The sequence below is a fragment of the Heloderma suspectum genome, chromosome 6, assembly GCF_057233095.1.
Source record: "Heloderma suspectum isolate Gila_16-S chromosome 6, 16-S_ref, whole genome shotgun sequence".
Taxonomy (NCBI): domain Eukaryota; kingdom Metazoa; phylum Chordata; class Lepidosauria; order Squamata; family Helodermatidae; genus Heloderma; species Heloderma suspectum.
In genome coordinates, this window is record NC_139463.1 from 123,427,502 (window position 1) to 123,455,289 (window position 27,788).

The following is a 27,788-nucleotide window of genomic DNA, read 5'->3' on the forward strand; positions in this document are numbered from 1 at the left end:
TGCCGGCAGGGGGTGGCCGCAGCCGGGGTTCTGGCCACTGCCGGGCTGCTGCAGCTGCAAATGGCAGCCATCATTTGCATCCTTGCAGTAAGCCGTGATAGGCTACATAATTATTTACGTAGCCTATCTCAGCAAAAGGCAGGGACGCAAACAGCAGCTGCTACGCCATTTGTGCCTCTGCTTTTTGCCATGATCGGCTACGTAAGTATTTACTAGGGATGTCAGAGAATTTCGCCACAAATCTCAGGGAGGCCGAATGCCAGTACATTCGGCCCCCCGAAATTGGTGGCGAAACGGTCTGCCATCCCCCCGCCCCCCCCCCAGGACGGGACTTACCTTGTGCGAATGTCCCTGGCGGCGGCGGCTCTGGCAGTGGTGCGGCGGCAGCAGCGGCTGCGGCGGCCAGTTTTCCAACCAGCTGCTGCCACCACCATTTCCAGTAAAAAAAAAAAAAAAAAACGTGATAGGCTACGTAAATGTTTACGTTTCTTGGTTTTTTAGATTTTAAAAAAATACCATGACAGGCTACGTAAATGTTTACGTAGCCTATCACGGCTGAGTAAAAAAAAACACCGGTGCGTACGCAAATGGCGGCGCCCATGGGCGCCGCCATTTGCGTTCCTTATTTTGGCACGTGTAGTCTATGTAAACATTTACGTAGACTACAGCGAAAATAAGGGGAACGCAAATAGCGTAGATGCTACGTTCCCCTTATTTTCGCCGTAGTCTACGTAAATGTTTACGTAGACTACACGTGCCAAAATAAGGAACACAAATGGCGGCGCCCATGGGCGCCGCCATTTGCGTACGCATGAGTTTTTGTTTTGTTTTTTTTACTCAGCCGTGATAGGCTATGTAAACATTTACATAGCCTATCACGGCTGATTGCAGGGACGCAAACGGCGGCGGCTACGGCCGCCGCCATTTGCATTCCCGGCCAGCCAGGATTCGCGGCGGGAGGGACGGGGCACCTCCCCCTGGCCAGAATTTCGGGAGGGAGGGATGGGGTGCCTCCCCCCCAGCCAGAATTTCGGGGGGAGGGATTGAGCGCCTCCCCCCCCACCGCGAATCAAATTTCGGGCCAGGTGACTTTCGTACATGCCTAGTATTTACGTAGCCTATAACGAACAAAGGCAGCCACGCAAATGGTGGCCGCAGCAGCCCGTTAACAGCTGGGAAACCAGCCGGAACCGCCACCGCATCTGCTGCCGCATCCACCACCACTGCCGGAGCTGCCGCCAGAGCCTCATCCACTGTCAGGTATGCTCCGTTCTGGGGGGATTCCACAGGGTGGTGGGGGGGAGGCTGTTCCACCACGGATTACGGGGGGGAAATTCTCTGACATCCCTACCAAGGCTGTGCACTCAAACCGCAAAACAAGAGGACCCAAGGTAGCTCAACATTGTGAGTCCCTTATTATGGAAAATTGGCAGGGTACTTCCTAAAATTGAAAAGTAACTTATCAAATGTATGAGCATTCACTCCTTTCCTTTGACAGATACTTGGGATGCTCAGAGACACAATCCTGCTGCTCTTCGGAGCACCTGAGCACACTCTTGGACCAATTTTGACTCATGCAAGATGGGTTGCCCTGCCAGTCCCCACTGGCAAGCCATTGTGGTGGGGACAGAATTGTAATCGATGTCAGTACAATGGAACTCTTTTCTGTTGAGATATACCATTCTGACCACAGCTGGGGTGAGGCTTGAAACCAAGGCTCCCATTTCCAAGACATCAAACGTCACCAGCTGACCCAACAAACTGAGTCATGGGATCCCGCCAAAGTCCTAAAAGGACACTGTTGTTTTCTCACTATTGTTGCAGGTCAAAAAGGAGAAAGAATTACGAAGTTATGTTCCCCATCTCCCCCTGAACCAGACTGAATTCTCACACTGTTCTTAATAGGATGTGAGACGTTATATGGGTTTTTGCTAAACTACTTATCACTGTGAGGTTGGTGTGGGGTGGAACAATGATAAACTATTCTACAAAAATTGTGTGACGGTTCTGCATTACTCTTAGAAGAGTAAGCGATGCTGCAGCGGATGAGCTGTATCCAAAGCTTCTAACAAAGGCTGCAGAATAAAAAGGATGGCTGTCTCAAAGCACTTCCCGACAAGCCAAGAAGAAAGGATGTTTTTGTCAAGACTCAGTTCATCAGGTGTGGGATGGTAGCAGCATGGTGATAGATTCCTATGCAAAAACCCTTTGGAGACAAATTGAGGAAATTCAAATTGCCAGATTTCATCCATTACGTATGTCTGGACCAGAGGTTAGAAGTCTCGACATGGAAAGAATGGGTGCTCAATATTGTGAATGCTCCAAAGCACAGAAAAAACTGCTGGACCAACCCAAGGTTTATCTATTCCAGCATTCTGTTTCAAAAGATAGCCAGCCAGATACCTTTGATAGCTTCACAAAGAAGGTGAGAAGAGGAAGGCGTTCTGCTATTATTTGTACCCAGCTGTTTAGATTCTTGAGGTATATTGCTCCTGAATATGGAGGTTTCATTTAGCTGTCATAGGAAAGTAATGCCTCACTTTTCACATTGGTTGTAGTGGGATCAAAGTGCAACTAACTTAGTCTGTATCAAACCCATCGTTTTATGGAATGAGGTGGGCATTGAAAATACCTTTGCATGCTCAAAGTTTGTGATATGTAGTTGATGTTAATGTTAATGGGTGAAATCAAATGATGTCCATCCACCAATGGAATGGGCACTGGAGGAATGGATCCCCCTTCCCTCCTACGTGCCCTCAAAATCTGCTCTGAGGGTTGGGGGGGCCCTCCAGAGAAAATCTGAACTGTGCTGCGTGTGGAGAGCGGGGAGAGGGAGGGGAAGTCCATTCACTTGACTTTGGATGTCACCTAATGTTTAGAGAAATGCACATCCTGGGATAATTCTCTTCTACACACCCCAGTTCTCAAATTATGGGGCAGGAGGACAAATTACACTTTGTGACAGCTCCTCTTAAAAGTACTGTTTTCAGAAGTCAGGGGGTATGATTTGGCTGGAACTTTGGGGAGACAACAGGTAGGGCATGTAGATTTCATTCACTGATGCCCTACCTTTTTCCTCATAATTTGAGCATTGCCTCAGAGCCACCAACAGTTCAGTGGCAAATCCCAGAGGCTGCCAAAACGAGGGCAAGCAGTGACTGTCCCAGACAGAGAAACCAGTGACAGCCCCTGGCAAGCTGCCTTCACGGCAGATGGACTGCATTCAGGGACCCTCTGTGCAAATACTCCATGAGAGAACAGCATGGGAAACAGAAGTGGCCCCTCTAATGTTCAGCCGTCATAGGATGTTGCCCAGCTCTGCAGCATGGCGGCAGGTGGAGCTGGAGTGGTAGCCCCCACAGTGAAATGAACCATGTCAAAAAGCTGGACCTGCTTAGCTTGCACTTGCTGTCTTCACCCACAAAAAATTATTTTATATCTCTGTCTCTATCTCTGTCTCTATCTCTATTTATCTATATCTACCTCTCTCTCTCTCTCTCTTTCTCTATCTGTCTGTCTCTGTCTGTCTGTCTGCCTGTCTCTCTCTCTCTGTCTCTCTCTCTGTCTGCCTGTCTCTCTCTCTCTCTCTCTCTCTCTCTTTATCTGTCTGTCTCTCTGTCTGTCCGCCTGTCTCTCTCCCTCTGTCTCTCTCTCTCTCTGTGTCTCTGTATGTATGTGTGTGTGTGTGTGTGTATATATATATATATACACACACACACACACACACATACATATGTGTGTGTGAGTGTGTCTGTCTGTCTCTGTCTCTGTCTCTCTCTCTGTCTCTCTCTCTCTGTCTCTCTCTCTCTGTCTCTCTCTCTCTCTCTCTGTATATATATCTATCTCTCTATCTCTATCTCCGTTTCTATCTCTCTGTCTCTAATATACCTATGTCTATATACCTATATCAATATCGATATCAATATCTATACATCTCTATATCAGCATACTGTGTCACATTGAACTGTGTATTTTTTCAAATTCCAGTTGCAAATCTCACTTCAGAAATCAACGTTGAAGGACATTTTAGTTTTTAAATACTAAAAACTAGACAATGCCTCAGGGCCAGCATCGAGAGTCGGCCTGGTCGGGCACTTGCTCAGGGCCACACCCCAGCGGGGGCCCACTGGCAAGTCCCCCCGGGAGTTGCTCCTCCTCTTCACCATGGTGACCTGCCTGTTCCGCTGCCTCTCGCTCTGGCCCAGACAGTGGCAGTGGGGGGGGAGGAGCAGGAGGTGCTGCTGCCCCCGGGCCCCCGGGCCCCCTGCCTGTCAAGCAAGTGAGTGGCAGCCATGCAGAGCAGCAGGAGCAAGAGCAGCTGGTGACTGCGGTCACGAGAAGGCAGATGCGCTGCGGGAGGGGGGCCACTGAGCCATCTTGCCCAAAGGGCCCTCAAAAACCTGGAGCCAGCACTGCAGTTCACATACACCTTGATTTTTTGAAAGTCCCCCTAAGGCCAAAAGCAGTAAACAGGGAGCGGGGAGGACATGACCTACACCAGGATGATATACATTATAGATTCTGCAAGGAAATATGAGTTGAGTATTTGCTTTCACATCCCCCCCCCACGCCCCCATGTAAGTTGGCAGTGGTCACATTTGACAGATGAAAGAGACCCATGACAGCGTCAGTATTTCCTGTTGTCTGAAGGTCTCCATTCAGTTTTTATGTCTAAACGATCACTTCAAACTTGCGAACAAGATGGCACAAAGCTAAAATATACTTGTTCATTTAATTCTGGGCTAGGACTGGTGGGCAAAACAGGCATTCATCCCAACTTTACAAACGTTTTTGTATATGGAAATGTCGTGGTTTTTCCAGCAGAAGCTCCTCGAGCTGCGTTGAAGGATGCTCCTGGAGGTCCCCCAGGTTTGGGGGCTGGCCTTCTTGGAGGGGTGGAGGTGGACTCCAGAATGGAGAGTATCAGAAGGCCTACTCACCCAGAGAAACCCATCGATCAGGACCCAAAGGTGCAATCTTAACGATAAATGCCTTTCCAGGAGTCGCATTGATGTTACATTGATTTGTGGGGCTCGGCGGGAAACTAGATGTTCAAAGGCCAAGACACATCTGGAAGATCACTCCCACTTCTTTACTCCCCTCTCCCCACCAGCATCACCCACTGCTCATTTGTAAGTGGAAAAGCAGCTGTGAGAGTCCACCACTGAACGCCTCATTCCAACCCTACTTCCAATCAGTCGTGTTCAGGGTTGGTCCATTGATAGGTGGAGGGTTAATAAGGGTCAGAGTTTAGGAACTGAGGTAAATTACATCTAGAATGTGTTCTCCCTGAAAGCTGCAGAAGGGAATTTCCATCAAAAAATAAAGTACGATCATCTCATGTCATTACCGTTTGTGTTAGACTGGAATGTTAGTTTGTATGAATAAGGCCTTGTCTCCGTGGAGGTTTTGGTACAGGCATGCATCACTCGTTGTTATGCTACTGTTGCTGGATAACTATGGGCGGATCCAGGGTAATTTAACTGCACTTGAGTCCCAATGAAATCAATGTGATGGTTAGCCATGATTTAAGTCCCATTGACTTCAGTGGGAACTGAGTGCAGCTAATTGAGGTCTGGATCCAACCCTAAGAGTTTGCAGGTCTTCCAGAAGAAAACACTGGTGTTTCACAGGTGGTTATTTCTATTAATATTTACTCTTATGGTGATTATAATGAATGTATATTTCTTTTTAATGTAGATTCCCGTGTGTGTGTGTGTGTGTGTATAAATATGAAATTGAACTTCTGTATGGTAATTCTGTGTATAGCAATTTTGCAATTAAATAAAAAAGAACGAGGAAAGTCGAGGCAATCGCTCACATTCTTCTTCCCATGCCAACTGTCCAACTCAGGAAAGACAGTTTCCTTCAAGACACAGGGTGCTTTCAGACAAGGCTTTTATTGTGCAATTGCTCTGCCTCATTCATGGAATTTTACAGGGCATCTGGATGTCGTTGTCTTCCATTTGTAACCCTCCTGTATTTTTCCCACTGCTTCGACATCCCTTTTCTTACCTAGGGATGGCGGAGAATTCTGCCACGGATTTCAGTGAGGTCCCCCCGAAATCCATGGCGGAATGGCCTGCCACCCCCCTCCCCCCTGCGGATGCCCCCCGGGATGAGACTTACCTGGGGCGGATGTTCCGGACGGCAGCGGCTACAGCGGCGGCTTCGGCAGCAGCAGCGGTGGCAGCGGCTGGTCTTTCAACCGGCTGCCATAGCCGCCATTTGCATTCTGGCCTTTGCCGTGATAGGCTACATAAGTCTTTACATAGCCTATCACGGCAAGCCAAGGAAAAAAAATGGCATATGCAAATGGTGGTGGCTATGGCGGCTGCCATTTGCGTTCCCTATTTTTCACCGATTTATTTTACATAAATATTTACGTAAGATAAAACGGCGAAAAAAAGGGGAACGCAAATAGCGTAGTGGACGCTATTTGCATTCCTTTATTTTTCACCATTCTAGCCTACGTAAATATTTATGTAAGATAAATTGGCGAAAAATAGGGAACGCAAATGGCAGCCGCCGTAGCTGCCACCATTTGTGTACACTGGGGTTTTGGGGGGTTTTTTGCCCAGTCGTGATATGCTACATAAAGACTTACATAGCCTATCATGGCTGCCTGGCTGGACGCAAATGGCGGCTGCTACGGCGGCCACCATTTGCGTCCACACCAGCCAGTCCACGGCCAGAAATCCGGTTGCAGACGGCCCTGGCTGGCTGCTCTGAGGAGCCGCCGCAGAGCAGAGCCAGCCGTCGAGGATTCTGGGGGGGAGGACCAGATCGCCTCCCCCCCGGTTGAGAATTCCGGAGAGAGGGACGGAATGCCTTCCCCCCCACCACGAACAGAATCCGCGAAAAGGTAAGTGTCTTTCTTACATCCGTATTCTTACCACAGAAAATTTGTTAAGGAGAGAAAGACAGAATAGCTTTACAATGCCTTCTGACAGGTAGCAGTATGACCTTGTATGTCTGGAACCAACCACAGTTCAAGTCACTTGCTGACATCTTGAATTTTCACTTCCTGCCCCAGCAAGAACTCCTGACTGGACAAGCTCTATGGTTTGTGTGAGGCTGTTACACACTGTGAAACATGGGTGCATAGTACTGGGATGTATCCTGTACAGCAGCTGCACAGAAATAAATCACATCTCAAAAACCTTCCAGCAGTAGCAAACTCTTTCTCATTTCTTTTGTGATCTTTTTGAGGAAATTGTAAGACACCTTTTCAAAATTTATCAGGAGAGTGCCATCAGCGTCTTCCACATTTTGTGTCAGATCCAGAGTAGGTTGATTAAAATTAGGTCCCGTCGAATCGGAAAGTTAAGTTACGACAAATTTCAGTGCCATCTGTTTAAATGGGAATGAAGTTCAGCTTAACTGCAGTACAATCCTATACATTTCTACTGGGAACTAAGTCCCATTGAACTCGGTGGGACTTCCTCTCCGTTAAGTGTGTATAGGGTTGCAGCCTGAATCAGGGTCCAACTCTTCATCTCCAAAAAATGAAATAATCATGGACATTTGACGTTCCCCTTCACTTCAAGACTCCATTCTTGGAACAGTAACTTCTGTATTTCTTCTTCATACACTTTTCCATCACATATTCCATGTTTTCATATAGGACTGCATCACGGTGTATACTGGAGTAGCAGCAGCACAGTGACTAAAGCCCATACAAAATCTTCTGTGTTCAGAAACAAAGAACACAGAGGAAATAAGGAAGGATAAGAGTCCTCCGGAGGTATCCAGCATAGTTGGGTTCACACATCGATCCTGAACATTGGAACAAAAAAGTTGAAGAAAAATGTCATCACCAAATGTTTCACTCAGTCCTTTTAAACATATACTCCTGTATTGCCAGATTTGAGGTTCCCTGGCGTGCTATGGTCCATGGGGTCACGAAGAGTTGGACATGACTGAATGACTGAACAACAAAAACATACACTCAAGTCATTTCTATAGATCTGTATACTGTTCCTTGTTCCACACACATCTATCTGAGTGGTGGCTATTTTAGTAATGGCTAAAAGCATGAGCTGTGAGCTGAAGAGAGGAGGGGGGGAATATTGTCCATGTCTTGTCCATAAATTAAATTAATTTATACACATCTGTTGTTGTTGTTGTTCAGTCGTTCAGTCGTGTCCGACTCTTCGTGACCCCATGGACCATAGCATGCCAGGCCTTCCTGTCCTACTGTCTACTTATTCCCAGCACAGACAGATCTCAGAAAGACACAGGGAATACACGGTCAGGGAGCAACAGCCTAGCTCATACAGGAAAATCAGTAAGAGAGAGGCAACAGAGGGTCAGCAATGGCGCCTCACCTGCTGATGATCCTGAAGTTCTCCTGGAGAAAACACGTGTTGTTCTCTTCTCTCTCAATGGAGAACAGCTTTCAGAGCCACCCATTTGGTGATTCATAAATAAGAAAAACATCCAGGTTCAATGCTCCATGCTGAATCATCCCTTTGAACAGCAACAGGGCTTCGGGCATATCCCCACAATTAATCATTCTCTCCCTCTCAACAACAACACTAGTAAATCCCCGTACTTCTTTCTGTTAAACTTTAACATCTTTTCATAATTTCCTATGTAGCTCAGCACTGAGTCTTGTCTCACCCCAACCTGCGTGGGCATGCGTACATTGCTTCACCTCCAAAGATATCATATCTTTTGTGAATCTCCTGTGTGTCTCTGCTCTGCTTGCCACACAACAGCCAAAAGAGTAATAAAACTGGCATCACAATCTCTCTCTCTCTCTCCCCCCCCCCTTCTCCCTCTGTCTGTCTGACTCTCTCTCTCTCTCTCTCTCTCTCTCTCTCTCAGGACATCCAAAATTATTGGTCAGGAAGTCCATTCAAATTCTGTTTCCTCCCACAGTTGAAGCAGGAAGCTGATAAGAGCCCATGAGGTTGGTTGGACAGATGGGATGAAATGAAAGAAAATGAAAAACAAATCGTGTTGGGGGGCGGGGGCAGCGATGGGGAGGGAGACACCAGAGCACACAAAATGGAAATTTGGGGCAATTCACACACCCATCTGTGAGGTGGAAAAGCCAGTGGAGGTTGGAGGCTCCAGTTTTGGAAGGGCAGTATCTCCATTCTGGGTTTTAGTTCAAGGAGCCAGTGCTGTAAATGTGCTATCCAATTTGGGGATAGGGCACAGCACCTTGGATAGCACCTTTTTGAGTTCTGGCTGGTTCTAATTCAAACCCAGAATGGAATCACCACCCCTCCGAAACCACAGCTACCAGTCACCATTGGGAAAAGCCATCATGAGGTGATTTTCTTCTCCATGTTCATGTAATGAAAGCAACAGAACCAAGAATGTCAGTCCAACAAGAGCAGTCTATCAACTATCTGGAAAAAAATGACTTCTGCCTCTCTTTCCCCACATTTTGTTAGCTATTAGTTGCCTACATATCAGCCTTTGGTATAAGCAAAACAAAATCAAATTCTGCACCACATGCAAATATGTACATTTGCCAATTTTGCATAATATTTCTCCTTCTCCTGAGGTACAAAGCTATTCTGGGCACTCAAAACCTGTACTGTTGGAAATACTATTTAGTCTTACCCCAAACCGACCATTGTAGTAATAGGGGTTAGCAATTTCACCTTCAAAAAATAAAACTGAGACACAGATAAATTCATATTGTCAAAGTCTGCACCAGCATGGAAATGTAGATGACACCATTTACATTGTAAGCTAGATAAAAATATACAAAGAATGTGTGCATGTTTGTCCAATATTCATATTGTGCCTCAGTGTTTCCATATTGCAGAATCTGTCATTTATGACTGCAGAAATTTATATTATTAATATTATTATTATTATTAATATTATTATTATGTCAATGTATGAATTGCCCTGTAGCCAAAGCTCTCAGGGCAACATACATAATAAAAACCAATACAATAAAACCAATGATAAAAGATATAAAAAGAAATTTTAACATTTTTAAAGCGGTAACAATAATTTGAAATTATTTCAAAAGAGATAAAAAAAAACCAATTTGGGGGCCACCACAGAAAAGGCCCACTCACCCACCGAATCTCATTAATGATCTAAAATGATACTTCTCTAGGTAAAATGCTGATAAAGGTTTTTGAACCAGCTGAAACCATTGTGTTACAATATAGCAACCACAGTGGTACATGTCAATACAAAAACCGCTTACTGGGATGCACCCAGAAATAGAGCTTTCTCTCTTGGGACACTCGGGTGAATGCGTCAGGCCCACAGGCAGACCCCACAGGCCTCACGGGGCCCCTATGGATTATGCCAGCCTCCCCTTAAATTTTATGGCCTGGCGCTGTGAAGAAAAGCACTGGGCCAGGGGGCTGCAGGTACTGCCATTAGGGATGCTGAAGAAATCCACCATGGACTCAAATGAGGCTGGATTGAAAGAATCCAATCTCCAGAGTCTGCAGCAGAACAGCCACGCTCACCTCGGGGCCCAGAGACGTTCCTGCGAGGCAGATCTCTGGCTTCCTACAAAACGTGACACGCTAATGGCAGCTGCCATTAGCTTATCTCAGGAAAGTTACAGCCATCAATGGTGTATTCTATGCCATTTGCAGCTGTAAAGCGCTGACGTTGACCTAAATACAGCAGTAAACAGCTGCAATTTAGGTCAAAGTCAGTGCTTTATGGCTGCAAATGGCATAACATACGCCATTTACGGCTGTAACTTTCCCGTGAGATGGTAGTGGCAGCTGCCATTAGCGTATCACATTTTATAGAAAGCCAGAGAGCTGCTCTGCCAACTCCAGCAGATGCGGCAGGGCTCCTGAGGACTGCGCAGGGCCTCAAGTGGCCGAAATTGCCCCACAATGGACACCCCCAGACTGGACACTGGGGGATTTGTACATCCCTAATTGCCATTACTATTAACCTCATCCTTTTGGGCCCTGCCACTGATGCAGATTGCCCAGCGCAGGGGTGTTGAATCTCAGAGCCGGGGGCCAAACCTAGACTGGCCGGGGGCCAAACCTGGGCTGGCAGGGGTCCCAATCCAGCTCTCCAGGGTCCTCCAGATGGCCTCACGCCCTTCTTCATGTCACCAGGTGGTTTTCCATCTCCCACCGGTTTCTTGGCTTCTGCACAGTTTCTTCCCCATTCTAAATGTTTGAAATGCCTCTCCTAAGGTTTAGCAGTGGCAGTAAGAGCTTGAGGCTAAAATTTGGGATGGCGCGGGCACCCGTTTCGGTCTGCAAATCTGTCAGATTGCCAGCACCCATGCCCACCGAGCTGTGCCCGCCGAGCCCTCCCCCCCGCCCACTCGCCAGTCCCCGGACCCCCCTCCCGTGTTCGGCAAGCAGACCGCAACCTACCCAGGCCTGTCTGTCTCTGTCCAGATCACCATTTCTTTTAAAAAACATGGTGATCAGCAGCCCGTGCCCATAGACGTATATGCAACATAGCGCTGTGAATCACGGTCACCCATAGACTGTAATTTCACAGCGCTATGTCATGTATAAGTCTATGGGCACAGGCTGCTGATTGCCATGTTTTTTAAAAACATGGCAATCAGGACAGAGACAAACAGGCCCAGGTAAGTTTCAGACTGCTAACCGAGTGAGGCTCAAGTGCAGCCCGGAGGACCAGCGAGTGGGGTCAGGGGCTGGACTGGCACCCGGAAAACCCGGACGGGAGGGCACTCATCATTGAGGGGGTGAAAGAAGCACTCTTAAGACCCAGCAAAATCACAGAGTTGGGCGGGCTGAAGGCTGGTAGGCAGCCAGGCACAGGAGCTCTACTGTCTGTGCAGAGGGCATCACCAGGAGGGGGAATTCAGGGCAATCCTGTGGCATCAGAATGCCTATGGCTAAGAATGTGCACTTACTTTCTGATTTGCTTACAAAGAGCTTTTTTCATGAGATATTTATTGTGCACTTGTTTCCTACTCATGGTTGTTTATGGGTTCTTTAGATGGCAACATGACCCTCCAGTTTCGCTTCTATGGCTAAGAGCACTTTCGGCATTTATTTATTTATTTATTTATTTATTTATTTATTTTTAGGGCAGTGGAAATACAGTATTATTTGTGAAAGTGAAAGAAAACACTTTTTTTCCACTTGTGTCATTGTGCTATCCCACTATGCCACCATACCACCTGGAGGTCATGTAGCAGAAAAGCAGGAAAGGAAATGCTCTTTATATAGTACTCAGATCTCAATTCTGCGATGAAACTGAAAGTCGAAAATTTTTCTCTTGTAGAAAAGTTCAACACTGCTTGGCAACACAATGTATTTAACTGATACACTCATTTCTTTTTTAAGGAGCAAGAAAGGAAGACTAGATGTTTTCTTTTGTTTGTTTATTTATTTTGTTGCATTTCTGTACCACTGAAGAAGCAGGAAAAAAAGCAGATCCTCTAGACTAGATAATAAAACTGTGTACGTGACAAAAGAGTTCAGTTAGGTGTCAAAGAAATGTTTGTAAAAGAAAGATAAGATAATGGTTGATTGTTCACATCTGATATCAAGAGTCACTATGTAACTTCCTCTTCTGCAGATGTTTGAGGCTTAAGGAATATAGTCTTTCTAGATGTAACTCTATGTTGTTTGTAAGGCCCTTTTGTAAATAGGTAGAATTGTAACTACAAGAACCTGGACAGTGTTGAGTTCGCACATCCGTGGCCAACACTACATTTTGCGTTAGCAACTTCTGCTTCGGATGTGTCACTTGTTATGACATTGCTAAGGGGAGGCAAAAACAGAGGAGAGGCATTTCGGAGACAGGGTAAAGGTAGCTGTAGGGGAAAAGATCCTTGGTTATTTTACTTGACAAGCTAGTGGAAGCCCTGCCCTGGAAGAGTGTGTGTCAAGACTAAAAACTGGAAAACAAGAAAAACCAAGTTAGCATATCATGAGGTCACCCTTGTTACGGAAAATTAACAGGAAATATGCTAAAGCTGAAATGCTGGGTCTTTTTACATTTCTGAGCATATCTCCCCCCACTTCCTTTGACAACTAATGAGAATTCCCAGGGACTCAATCCTGCTCTCCTCACAGGAGCCACAGATGTTGAGCTGCAGTCAAAGCTTCTAACAAAGGCTATAGAGTAAAACAAAAAGACAACTTCTAGATTGGCCAATGTGCTGTAAATACAGCAGTCACAACTGTGCATAACTTGAGTGCCAGTGTGGCCATCTCAGAGCAATTCTCCCAAGCCAAGAGGAAAGGAAGTTCTTGTCAGGGCTCCAGTCATTGTGCATGGGGTGGCACAACGATACATTCCTATGCAAAAAAACCCTTGGGAACAAGCTGAGGAAATTGTAGAGATGTTAGAGAATTCCACCACAGATCCCGGGGGGGCCAATTCCAGTGAATTCGGCCCCCTGGAATCCATGGCGGAACGGAGCCCCCCACCCCACCACCCCGCAAAAGCCCCACGAAATGGAGCCTACCTGGCTGTGGTGGTGGCAGTGGCAGCGCCGGCGCCAGCTCTGGCTGCTGCCGGGCTGCTGCGGCCGCAAATGGTGGCCATCGTAGCGGCTGCCATTTGCATCCCTACGCCGGCCTGTGATAGGCTATGTATGTATTTATGTAGCCTATCACGGCTAAAGCAGGGACACAAATGGCATCCCCTACACCATTTGTGTTCCTGCTTTAGCCGTGATAGGCCACATAAATATTTACGTAGCCATCTACGTAAATGCCATCTATGTAAATATTTACGTAGCCTATCACGGCTAAAACAGGAACACAAATGGCATTGGGGACGCAATTTGCGTCCCTGCTTTAGCCATGGTAGGCTATGTAAATATTTACGTAAGCTATCACAGGCTTGTGTAGGGACGCAAATGGCATCCCCTACGCAGGACGCCATTTGCATCTGCAGCAGCCCGGCAGCGGCTGAAGGCCCCGCTGCGGGTTGGCCCGGCCAGTGGCTCTGCAGCCTGGCCGCAGAGCGGAGCCGGCCAGGCAGGATTCCAGGGGGGAGGAACGGATCGCCTCCCCCCCCATCGAGGATTCCAGGGGGAGGAACGGATCGCCTCCCCCCACCTGCAGAACCTGGCACAGCCAGGTAAGCGGGGTTTCGTACACCCTTAGGAAATTGCCAGTTTCATGCCACTAACCATGTCTGGGCCAGGAGTTAAAAGCCTTGGCATGGAATGAATGGGTGTTGTTTTTCGTATATTGTGAATGCTCTGAAACACAACATTAACTGCAGGATCCAACCAAGGTCCACCCATTCCAGCATTCTGTTTCAAAAGACAACCAGCCAGAGGCCTCTGACAGCTTCACAAGGAGGGTGAGAAGGCGAGGGCATTCCGCTATTGTTTGTACCCTGCTGCTCATACTCTTGAGGTACTGTATATTGCTCCTGAATAGAGGTTTCATTTAGCATGACTAATAGCCCTTGATGAATTAATTCAATGAATTTGTCTGTTCCTATTCTTAACTTTCTTGCTTTGAAAGAAAGCAGAGTCTACTCACTTTTCGTAGACTTCAAATCACAGGCTGCGTATTAAAGAACAAGCAAACCGAGAACCAAATACGAAAATAGAAGTAACCACAAAAATAGTTTGAGGGTGGGTCTAGAGCTCCAACCCTGTCCTTTCCTATTACCACCCCTATTTTGATGCCATCTAACCATTTAGCAATTGCTGTGAGAGGCCACCAAAGTGCATCATATTTTAAAAACCCATCTATATTCTGAAAATATTCAATCCCTCTGCTGATGCAGAAATGTTGTTTCTTCAGTAACATCTGAAGGTCATTTAGCAGGATTTTTGTCTGCATATGGACAGGTATGAGATGTTCTGCTGGTATATTAGACTCACTGCTTGTTTTTATGGAATGCCCATTGTTTTTTATTGAATGAGATAGGCACTGAAAATAATTTTGCAATACTCGAGCATTCTCGATAAGTAGTTGATACTAATGTTTATGTTTAGAGAAATGAACACCCTGGAATAATTCAATTCTACATGGACCTGTGTTCAAATTAGGGGGGGTATGTTGCGACAACCCCTTCTTAATGACTGTTTTAAGAAGTCTTTAAACTTATTTTTTTTAGAGGAGCCATGATTTGGCTAGAACTTCAGGGAGACATAAATAGAAATTCGAGAAATGGATTAATATGAGCTCAGATTTCTAAGAATCCGACCTGCGGAATCTACTGTGGAGTGCCCCTTCGGGCCGTGCAGAGTCCATGGACTTTCCGATGATTTTCTTACTTTCCTGAAATGTATGCATATTAATCCGTAGAAAAATATGCAAGTTTCTGCTGAGGAAACGTTGCATGGAACACGGGACAATACACTAAATGTTACGCACTGAGTTAAATTATGTAAATATTTATGCAAATACTTATGTAAATATTTACATCATTACTTCCATATTTTTCCACATGACCAAAAAAAAAAAATTCACATCCATCTGTAGGCGGATGATGGAATGAAAGGCACCTGATAATCTGCAAAACACAAACAGAGCGGATTTTACACAGTCCATACATCCCTAGACAGAAGGCTTGTAGTTTTCATTAATGGCCGCCCTACTTTTCTCTTTGTAATTTCAGCACTGCCTCAGACCACCAGAAGTTCAGCTACAAATCCCAAAGGCTGCCAAAACCAGGGCAAGTAGTGACCATCCAAAATGGAGAAAATAGTGACAGCCCCTGGCAGTTCACCATACATGGCGGGTGGACTGCATTCAGGGGCACTCTACGTAAATTCTCCATGAGCCAGCTGCATGGGAAACAGGTGCCCCCCCCCCCCGCAGCGCTCAGCCATGTCACCAGATTTTGCACAGTTCTGCAGCACTGTGTAGGATGGAGTGGTATCTCCCACAGTGAAAAAAGCCCTATCAAAAACTGCACACTTGCAGTTTTCTGTCTTCACCCACAGAAATGTCACTCCATAAAATAAATATCAGCATGTTTTCACAATTTGAAATCTGGCCACTGTTGTCGAATTCCAGTTGTGGATATCTTCAAATTTCACTTCTGAATCCAACTTTGATGGACATTTTTGTTTTTAAAAAACTAAAGATAATGACAACAATGTTATGTATCCATATTAGGGATGTACGAAAGTCACTTACCTTTCCATGGATTATGTTTATGGGGGGGGAGGCGTTCCATCCCTCCCCCCGGAATCTCAACTGGCCAGCTGTGCTCCACAGCGGCTCCACGGAGCAGCTGGCTAGGCCCAGGCCAGAGCCGTCCACAGCCAGATTTCCGGCCGCAGAGGGCTCTGGGTAAAAACAAAACAAAAAAACCCACGTACGCAAATGGCAGCGGCTACAGCCGCCGCCATTTGCGTTCCTTATTTTTGGCCGTCTTAGTCTACGTAAATATTTATGTAGACTATTATGGCGAAAATAAAGGGGAACACAAATAGCGCCTGCTACGCTATTTGCGTTCCCCTTTATTTTCGCCGTAATAGTCTACGTAATTATTTACGTAGACTAAGATAGCCAAAAATAAGGAACGCAAATGGCGGCGGCCGTAGCCACCGCCATTTGCATACACGGGTGTGCGTTTTTTAGCCTGCCGTGATACTTACATAGTAATACTTACATAGCCTATCATGGCCTCTGCAGGGACGCCAAAGGCATCCCTGCGTCAGCCGTGATAGGCTACGTATGTATTTACGTAGCCTATCATGGCATAAAAGAAGAAGCGAATGGCAGCCGCAGGGTGGCCGCCATTCACAAGTGGGTGCCGACGGGAGCAGGTAAGTGCTCTGTTTCGTGCGATTTTCGTGGGGTGGGCTGGGGTGGGGGCTTCGTGCCGCCCAACTTTCGTGGGTTGGAGGAGGCAGGGGCTTCGTTCCGCGATGGATTTCGGAGGACCAAATGCATTTGGCCAACTTGCATTTGGCCTCACTGAGATCCGTCACAGAATTCTCTGACATCCCTAATCCACATCGAGCACAATACATATATACCTTGATCTTTAAAATCCCCCTTAAGCCAACAGCAACTATATCAGGAAATTGAGGTTGGGGGATGATACAGAAACTGCATGCAGATAATATAAATAATAGTATTCAGATAATATAGTAACAATAGTAACATTTGCTAGGAACTATAAGTAAAGAGGACTTTCTTGAGCACTCCCTTCCCTCAACATCCAAGGCCCTCCTACATCTAGGGATGTACGGATTCCCCACCGTCCATTCTGGTGGGGAATCCGTGGGGGGGTGGGGAATCCGTTGCCGTCCCCGAATCTGCGAAGAGTGCTTCCACTCTGCAAGGATTCCGCAGAGCTGAGGGCTGCCCCGTTCCGCCATCCACATGCCCCGGATTCCCCCATTTTTTTTCTGGCTCCCCGAACTTATGTAAATAATTCCACAAGTACCACCAAAAAATCCTTTCCGTGCACCTGCCATCAGTCTCCGTAAGCCTCGGGTAGGGATGGCGGAGAATTTCTCCCTGAAACTTCGGGGGGCCGAGCGCCAACGTGTTCGGCCCCCCGAACAAGTTTCGGGGAGAAATTCTCCACACACCCCCACCCCCCGCACACACACCCCCGGGACAGGACTTACCTTTGTCGAATGTCCCTCCCGGTGGCGGGTCCGGCCGGCGGTTCGGTGGGTGTTCGTCCGGGGCAGGAGCAGCAGCCAGTCTTTCGACCGGCTGCCGCCTCCTCCATTCCAATAAAAGAAAAAAAAACGCCCCCGTGATAGGCTACGTGACGATTAACGTAGCCTATCACGGCTAGATCTGCAAAGTCAGCCGTGATAGGCTACGTTAATCGTCACGTAGCCTATCACGGGTGACTTTAAAAAAAAAAAAGCGCGTACGGATAATGGCGGCCCCCATAGGGAGCTGCCATTCGCGTTCCTTATTTGGTCGCTGTAGTCTACGTAAATCTTTACGTAGACTACGGCGAAAATAAGGGCAACGCTATAAAATAAGGGCAACAAAATAAAATAAGGGCAACAAAAGGCTTCAATAAAAGACACATGTTAGTATGTGAAAATGAGAGAGCTGAAACTAAGATGGAATCCAGCGAAGCAGTGAAACTTGTCCCTTCTCCCCAACACTCCTAAAATTCTTCTCGTTCCTTCCCCTCCCCCTCGCCACCCACCTCTTCCTTCATAACTAAAATCCAGTTCTCTATTGGTAGATGACAGGTCAGCAGTGGTCATTTTTAAGTGCAAGAGCTCATCGTGACAATGTGAATACACACAGAAAAAGAAACATACACTAAACAGCATTTTCAGGAGGAAAGATAAAACTGAAACACCAAACAGTACAATGAAAGTGCAAAACTGTGTATAAAAGAATTCAGGGGTGGGTGGGTGGCAATGCCAGAGTAGTAAGAAAGATAATTCACTGTAAAATTATTCTAAACAACAACAACATTCAACACACAACTTTTCTTTTTTGCAAGAAACCACTTCACTTTATCTTGGGGCAACTGATGCGATCCTAGGGACCTATCAGGGTACACACTTGGCATTGAACCACTAGATGTATTAGATAATGGGGCATGTGTTATTATTTATTTATTTATTTATTTGATTTATTAGCCACCCATCTGGCTGGCTACCCGGCCACTCTAGGCAGCATACAATACTAACAACATGAAATACAATGAATTTACATAATCAGCTGAACAAAACAACGTAACAAAACAACACTGCTCTAAAAAACCCTAGCCCACCCCGAACACCTGCCTGAACAAGCAGGTTTTTAAAGCCCGGTGGAAGCTCATCAAAGGTTGTGCTAAGAGTGTGAGATAGATCAGCATTCTCCAAGGTGGCACCAATAACTTTTGTTGGATTACTGGCTGGGGATGTTTGGAGTTGTTGTCCAACACATCTAGAGGGCATCGGCTTGGGGAAAGCTGGGATGGATGGATGGATGGATGGATGGACGGACGGACGGACAGACAGACAGACAGACAGACATTCCATCCAAATCTTGTCTATAGTAAATTCATATTTCTACTACTCTCCCCCCTTCCCCACTTTACCCCTGCAAAGATCTTAGTCTACACCTTGCATTTCAAAGGAGGAGGAAAGGATCAGCAGTTCAGCTGACACAGGAAAATCAGAGAGGGTCAAAGGGACAGCAGAAGGACAGTAAAGGCACCTCACCGGCTAGTAGATTAGATTTCCCCCAACCAGAAGCAGCTGGCCTCTCCTCACACAACGCAAAAGAACTTTTCAATCCTTGCTTAGTTTAAAAAAAGCCACCAAGATGCGCTGAGTCAACAATTAGGGGAAAAAATCAACTGCGAAACTGCGATGATTCCCAGCGTTTACACATCATTATTCTCTCTCCGTCTCAACATTCACTTATCATTCTTGTGCTTTCATGTATTAATCGATCACTATAGTTCCATCTTCGAATATCCATGGATGAAAAATCTACACAGTTCCCTCTTAACTTGGCACCAAATACTCTCTTCCCTCTTCTCTCTAGCTTATAATAATTCATCTCAGAAGGTGTCATATGTCTTGATTTGTTGTTTGCATCTCTGGATACGCAAAGCCTGGGAGCCACAAAGAAAGCGTTACAGGAAGGCACGATGGAATAAAACTGGCCTCTCTTCCTCAGCACCCCAAATTAATCTTGGCCAGGAAGCCCATTCTATTTCTGTTTCCTCCCGCAGTTTGAGCAGGAAGCTGGCGAAGATCTTGAGGTTAGCTGAGGTAATGAATTTGATGAGATGACAGGAATTAAGAATGGCAGCTGTGTTTGTGAGATGGGGTATTGGAGTTAGGGATGGGGAATAAATTAATTTCAATTTGGTTTTGACCAGTATGTATCCAATTTGCACCTCCTGGAACAGAACACAGATGCAATTTGCACTCAGACATCTGCACATTTCTAAGCTTGTAGTGCAATTCAGGCAACAACAAAAATTGAATTCAAAAATTGCAAACATTGGGGAAATGCTCAGAAAAATGCATACATTTTGAAAATTTGTTCACACACAAATTAGTCCAAGGGAGAAAATGCATACAATTGAAAAATGCACACAAAAATGCTTGTTTTGAAGAATGCACACAAACATGCTTACATTTTGAAAAATGTGCACCGAAATACTAGAAAGTTCTGCCACGAAAGTTCTGCCACGGATCTCGGGCAGATCCCCCCGTCCCCACGCCCCCCCCCCGGACGGGACTTACCTTAGGCGGATCTTCCTGGCAGCGGCGGCTCCGGCGGAGGCTCCGGCGGTGGTTCAGCAGCTGCAGCGGCCGGTCTTCCGACCAGCTGCTGCCACCGCCGCCACCATTTCCAGGTATATATAAAAAAAATCAACATGATAGGCTACGTAAATGTTTACGTAGCCTATCACAGCTGATAAAAAAAGACAAACGCGCATACGCAAATGGCGGCGGCTACGGCCGCCGCCATTTGCGTTCCTTATTTTGGCACGACTTAGTCTACGTAAACATTTACGTAGACTAAGACGGCGAAAATAAGGGGAACACAAATAGCGTAGCATCTACATTATTTGCGTTCCCCTTATTTTCACCATCTTAGTCTTCGTAAATGTTTACGTAGACTAAGACATGCCAAAATAAGGAACACAAATGGCGGCGCCCATGGGTGCCACCATTTGCGTACATACTTTTTTTTGTTTTTTTTTTAATCAGCTGTGATAGGCTACGTAAACATTTATGTAACCTATCACGGCTGACTTCAGGGACGCAAATGTCGGCGGCTACGGCCGCCGCCATTTGCGTCCCTGCTAGCCAGCGGCCGGATGTCCGGCTGCTGGCAGAGCCGGCCGGCGGCTCTGCAGAATCCCTGCGGAGCAGAGCCGGCCGGCCAGGATTCTGGGGGGGAGGAACGGCGCACCTCCCCCCCGGCCAGGATTCCGGGGGGAGGGACGGAACGCCTCCCCCTCAGCATCAGCATAATCCATGGAAAGGTAAGTACCTTTCGTACATCCCTACGAAATGCACATGAATTTGTGTGTGAGGGGAAAAATTCACAACCCAATATGGACTCAAGTTGGAATGAGGTTTGACGTGGAAATCAAATTACAGAGAACCTTGATGAACTCAACTTTTGTTGATCCACAGATTTGTAGAATGGAAATTAGAGGCAATCTGTAGAATGCAACTGGACAATGGAACTGTTTGTAGAATGAAACTGCAGGCAATTAGGGGTGTACCGATTATGTTAAATCTGTTCTGTCTGTGCTTTGCAAATTGTTAGGGGTCTTTCATTCTGTCATCCACTCATTGACGAATTGGAATTTTTGTATGAGAATTTAATTTGTTTGCAAATGTGCATTACTGCTAATGCACACTTGCACAAATATGCATTTGAACAAATCTCCCCCCCAAAAAAGTTTTTTTTTTTAAAGTCCTCATGTAACTTGGAAATAGGCAGTTTGCTGTGGAATCCACAAGTCGGATTCACAGAAATCCAATCTCATGTGAATCCATTGTGGTTTTTTCCAACATTCCTAGAGACAATGCATACAGTCATTTTTGAGGTGGACACCTGAGGTCTTTCAATTGTAAAATGAGGAGGAAATGAGATCCTAGGAATCAGGTCCATTTGGAGCAGCATACGGGGAAGCTAGGAACACTAGAATTCTCTCTCTCTCTCTCTCTCTCTCTCTCTCTCTCTCTCTCTCTCGCTTTTTTTCCCTTTACCATTTCAGGTATTCTTGTTAACTGCTTGTAAACCAACCTACATATACTCTAAAAATTAGAATTCTTCATATATTAAAATCCCTGAGCAGTTCATTTTTATTTTTTTTTACTATATATATGCGGTGGCTTAGTGGTTAAGACACTGAACTGCAGACTGGAAGGTCGGCAGGACAGCAGTTCGAGACCCGAGTGCTGCATGACGGAGTGAGCTCCCGTCTTCAGTCCCAGCTTCTGCCAACCTAGCAGTTCGAAAGCAAGAAATTGCAAGTAGGTAAATAGGTACCGCCTCGGTGGGAAAAGTAACAGCGTTCCGTGTACCTCGGTGTTCAGTCATGCCGGCCACATGACCACAGAAGCGTCTTTGGACAGCGCTGGCTCTTCGGCTTAGAAACAGGGATGAGCACCGCACCCTAGAGTCGGACACGACTGGTTGGGGACACCTTTACCTTTACCTTTTAGCACAGAAAGAGGTAAACTCTGCAGCTGTGCTGCTCCAGAGGATTGGGTCCAACAGGTAGTTGTGCTTACCCTAGTAGACTTATGCACATGTGGGATCCATTCCACCTCATTCTCTAGTCCAGATAGGATCATACCTTTTGTTGTTCAGTCGTTCAGTCGTGTCCGACTCTTCGTGACCCCATGGACCATAGCACGCCAGGCCTTCCTGTCCTGCGCTCTCTCCCGGAGCGTGCTCAAGTTCATATTCATTGCATCCGTGATGCTATCTAGCCATCTCATCCTCTGCCGTCCCCTTCTCCTTTTGCCTTCAGTCTTTCCCAGCATCAGGGTCTTTTCCAGGGAGTTTTCTCTTCGCATTAGGTGGCCAAAATATTGGAGCTTCAGCTTCATTATCTGTCCTTCCAATGAGCACTCAGGGTTGATTTCCTTTAGGATGGACTGATTTGACCTCCTTGCAGTCCAGGGGACTCGTAAGAGTCTTCTCCAGCACCACAGTTCGAAAGCATCAATTCTTCGGCGCTCAGCCTTCCTTATAGTCCAGCTCTCACAGCCATACATTACTACTGGGAAAACCATAGCTTTGATTAGACGGACCTTTGTCGGCAAGGTGATGTCTCTGCTTCTTACTATGCTGTCTAGGTTTGCCATAGCTTTCCTCCCAAGGAGCAAGCGTCTTTTAATTTCATGGCTACAGTCACCGTCTGCGGTGATCTTGGAGCCCAAGAAAGTAAAATCTGTCACTGCTTCCATTTCTTCCCCTTCTATATGCCAGGAAGTGATAGGGCCAGATGACATGATCTTAGTTTTTTTAATGTTGAGTTTCAAACCAGCTTTTGCACTCTCCTCTTTCACCCTCAACAAGAGGCTCTTGAGATCCTCTTCGCTTTCTGCCATTAGGGTGGTATCGTCTGCATATCGGAGGTTGTTGATAATTCTCCCGGCAATCTTAATTCCGACCTCTGATTCATCCAACCCGGCATTTCTCATGATGTACTCTGCATATAAGTTAAATAAGCAGGGTGACAATATGCAGCCTTGTCGTACTCCTTTCCCAATTTTGAACCAATTGGTTGTTCCATGTCTGGTTCTTACTGTTGCTTCTTGACCCTCGTACAGGTTTCTCAGGAGACGGGTAAGGTGGTCTGGTACTCCCATCACTTTCAGAATTTGCCACAGTTTGTTGTGATCCACACAATCAAAGGCTTTAGCGTAGTCAATGAAGCAGAAATAGACGTTTTTCTGGAATTCTCTTGCTTTCTCCATGATGCAGCGAATGTTGGCGATTTGATCTCTAGTTCCTCTGCCTCTTCGAAACCCAGCTTGTACTTCCGGTAGTTCTCGGTTCGCATACTGCTGAAGCCTAGCTTGTAGGATTCTGAGCATCACCTTGCTGGCATGTGAAATGAGCGCAGGATCATACCTTAAGTCAGTACAAAGAAATTCATTGCCACTCAGATCTACTGTGTTGACCATGGCTGAGGTTGGACTTGAATCTAAGATTTCCATACAAAAATCTACCAGTTGAACATGACTGACTGACTACACATTGCATCCAGATGTAATCATGCTCAGAGTAGACCTGAACTCACGTTAATTATGACTTACTTGTCCCACTGATTTCAGTGGGTCTGCTCTAAGCATAATTTTGTGGATCCAAACCGAATGTGCTCTTGGACAATGCTGACCCCCCAAAGGACACCTTTTTCTCATCTGTAGCAAACAAAAAAATATACCTCATCCATCTTTGATAAGAATGCTGTTAAAACATCCCACAAGCCAAATATGGTTTTGTTGCACTATTCATTATGGGCTGACTGAGAGAGACACAGTGATGTTATTGTATAAAAACACTGTACATTGGTTCTGGACATTCCTTAGTAAGTGAACAATCATTTTAAGCTATAGCTGATGGGCTGCATTCAAATATTAACGTAAGAACACAAGAAGAGCCCTGTTGGATCAGACCAAGGGTCTATCTAGTCCAGCATTCTGTTCACACAGTGACCAACCAGCTGTCAACTGGGAACCCACAAGCAGGACAACGCCCTCTCACCCATATTCCCCAGCAACTAGTGTACATAGGCTCACAGCCTCTGGTACTGGAGGCAGCACATAGCCATAAAGACTAGTAGCCATTGGCAGCCTTTTCATCCAGGAATTTGTCCAACCCCCTTTTAAAGCCATCCACATTGGTGGCTATCACTACATCCTGTGGTAGCGAATTCCATAGTTTAACTCTGTGCATTGTGGGAAGATCTCCTTCCTTTTATCAGTCTTGAATCTCCCACCAACCAGCTTCATAGGATGACCCCGGGTTCTAGTATTTTGAGAAAGGGAGAAAAACATTTCCCTACAAGGAGTCGCTGGTTGGTGCAAGCTACCCTATGATCCATCACAGCTGTGCCGATCTGTAGAACTGGGAGGCCCATCTCTTGTTTGTAAAAAGCAATTCCCATAAGTTAAGAGGAAAGGAAGTTTTTGTTAAGGCTCCTCTCACTGTGTCTGGGTACCTGGAGCACAGTGATACAGTCCTGTACAAATACCCTTTGGAGACCAAGAGAGAAAATTGTCAGATCCATTCCACTGACTTCATCTGAGCCAAAAGTAAGGAACCACAGCATAAACCAAGTGGGTGTTATCCTATCTGTCTTCTGGGTGGCGAAAAGAAGAGTTGGCCTACGATACTTTGCTGCCTAAATTGGACCCCAAATGGCATCCCCCGTTGACCAACCCAGGTAAGGCAAACAATTTAACAAGTTTTGCAGCACTATTCAAATACCAGTTCTTACCCCCCGGACACTGTGCCATCCGAAGCAGGCACTTCACCCTGCTACAAAGGTTCTGGACAGAAGAACAGAAGAACTGATAGATCAAACCAGTTCCACACATAGCAGCTCCCAAAATTCTTTCAGCTCTCTGTCATTCTTATTTTAATTCTCCGAGAGATAATTTACAAGGAATCATATAATTCATCATGAATCATTTTCAGTTGAAATGCATCCAACTTAAACTTTACATTCAACAGGAGACTGACCCAAAGAGAAACGGGAAGTTCTTGGGTATATTTTAAAATTATGGCAAACTGCTCCAAAGGTTATTACTAGTTGAGTTCCAGCAATTATTTCAGAACATGATAGATTTATGGTTCATGGAGGTTCATAGAGGTGCTACTGGGGACATTGCTGGATAAAGGCTTTCTTGCTATGGGAAGGATCTACCATTGATTTACCACCAAGAATGGATGGCTGTTCACTTTATATGAGTTCAGAGGATAAACAGGGGCACTTTCCACCCTGTGTAATTCGTAGTGGATCGAACAGACTCATAAGGGCTCTCCTGTACTAAGCCTTAGGAATTCAATCCCCCGTTTAGTTCTATGATTTTAAAGGTATATAATCCTTTTGGTATTTTTTTTTAAATGATAACACAAAGGAATATAGAGACAGCATTAAGAATATTTATGTACTAATTACTTATTATTATTATTATTATTATTTTGCTAAACATCTAATTGGGGGAAAAAATCACTATCAGCTTTACCAAAGTTTGTGTACAGGGATGTCTCATAGTGCTACCATATGGGAGCGCCCACAGCAACAAACACCGTAACAAAAACTCTAAACTATCCATCCAACCACCCTGTAGATCTTTGTCCATGGAGAACTACGTGCATAGGTTTATCTTATCCAAAGTAACTCCAAGTATACATGTGAATCCGTGAAACATGGCCAGATGGGGGGTGGAATGAGGGATGTGGAATGGTAACCTTTCCTCAGTCCACCACCAGCCACCTAAGCCGGAAGAGATCCCCTTGGCTGAATTATGACCACACTGGTGCAAGTGGGTCCGTGCCCACGTTTGAGAATATCTGGTGCCTGGGGTACCATGGGCAAGAGGCCAGAGTGGGTGAGCTGTCTCCATACTTCTATGTGAACAGTATTCTTGAATCCTCCAGATTTTGTCAAATCCTGTATCATGGTGCATCATACAGTAGCTACCACAGTGATGGATGCTCTATCCAAAACCTGCTCAGACAATTAGAGTGATGGAAGCTTCTGTTGCTTAATGTATTTCTTTGGTTATATAAATGAGATAATCCTTTTTACTGGGCCATCCTTAGTGCAAAGGGGGATTTGCAGTTTTTAAAAAATTAATGTCTTGTAATTCCAACACCTGCTTCTTCACTATGAATTGCTATTAGGGCATGAGGACAGGGAGGGTAGAAGGAACTCAGAGAGGTGTACAAGAACACATAGTTTGTGTATATCCATATTTTGTCCCAATGCAAATTTGGATTTGGCATGTATGACTGGGTAACATTAGGGATGGCTGAGTATGTTAGTTTCAACACCTAAAGTTTAGTTCATCCAGAAATGTGAGATTAAAAAAAAATCTTCATAACAATTGGTACATATTTTAATACAAATTTTGACAATTACACCAATTTTTGCAAGTAATTTTCTGAATAAAATACATTCTGAATCATATTTTCACCAATATATGCATTTTTGAGAACACCATTCCCTAATGTGCACATTTTTGTATGCATTTTCTGATTGAAGAACACCATTGCAAAATTTGGAGAACTGCAGATTTCAATAGATTAACCCACTTTAAAACTGGACACATTTATCCTTCATCCCTGCTTAGCATTGCTTGATCATTATGAGTTCATACCACTTCCAACACAGTGATAATACACCAGAGAGTAACCTCCCTAAAACATGAGCAGCCATCACTATGGGAAAACCTGAAGCACTCACGTTCTCCCAACCTCCAGGTGGAAGAGAGAGAATTTTTTCCCAAGTCACATTTGGAATTATTCACTTTCCTTTTTTGAAAATGTGGAGCTTCACTGAATTGGAGGGAAAGAAACCACCAAAATAATCTATTTCGATACTGAGGAAACACATTTACCACTTCTGTCCCTCCACACAACCTGCACCAAAAAGAAGTCCAACCTGAGCGAGCTCTATGGTTTTTGTGAGGTTGTCGATCACTGTGGGACAACATTGTGCTGCATGTAGCAAAGAGCTGCATATAGAGCACCGCAGCAAATAACCACATATCAAAAACTCACAGCAATTACCAAGCTGTCTATATTCTTTTGTGAACTTTTGGCAAGTGAAGATCACATACCTTTTCAAAGGCTTATCAGGTGCACTCCAGCGGTTTCTTCTGATCTGTCAACTCCAGGAAACAAAATATTAATAGAAATCCGAAGCCATTGTTCTCTTCAGATTCCTGCTCCTCTTGGAATGGAGTGATTCGCAGATTGAGCTTGAGTTATTCTGCACCGCATACTCAAGTTTTTTTATACACGAATGCAACACTGGAACTACACAGCGATTAACAACTTTACAAAATCTTCCTTGTTAAGAAAGAAAGGACAGCGGTGAAGCAGAGACTGATAAAAGACCACAAGATGTATCCAGCTAAGACCATTCATGACGATACGAAACAATCTTTTGTCGGGGGGAAAAACGGCATCCAAATATTTCTATCTCTCCCTTTTCGTAAACACTCCTGATTATGTTCCATACACATCCACCTAATGACAAATGGAGCGAACTGGCTGGGAATGTCAGACAGACAGACAGACAGACAGACAGAATGTCAAGGCTCAGTCATGGGAAATTGTCCAGAGTTATTCTGGAGCAGGAGCAAGGACTGAAGAGCTATCAAAAGGCAGGACCAAAGAACAAGCCAGGGATCAGGTCCAAAGACCAAAATG

The 27,788-nt window shown here is 45.5% G+C and overlaps 1 protein-coding gene, 1 long non-coding RNA gene and 1 gene segment (V, D, J or C); 2 read left to right on the plus strand and 1 right to left on the minus strand.

Annotated features, from left to right (window-relative positions):
* Window positions 1-27,788, plus strand: part of LOC146342978 (immunoglobulin gamma-1 heavy chain-like) — a 675,086-nt gene that overhangs the window by 320,255 nt on the left and 327,043 nt on the right.
* The window catches only part of LOC146342982 (uncharacterized), a 197,270-nt gene that overhangs the window by 47,739 nt on the left and 121,743 nt on the right, over window positions 1-27,788 (plus strand). The window lies entirely within an intron of this gene.
* LOC146342983 (uncharacterized) lies at window positions 836-16,307 on the minus strand. The gene is made up of 3 exons (XR_014783964.1): window positions 8,331-16,307; window positions 6,553-7,779; window positions 836-6,325 (listed from the first exon to the last, which is right to left on the minus strand). It is a non-coding gene; the product is annotated as an uncharacterized LOC146342983 (long non-coding RNA).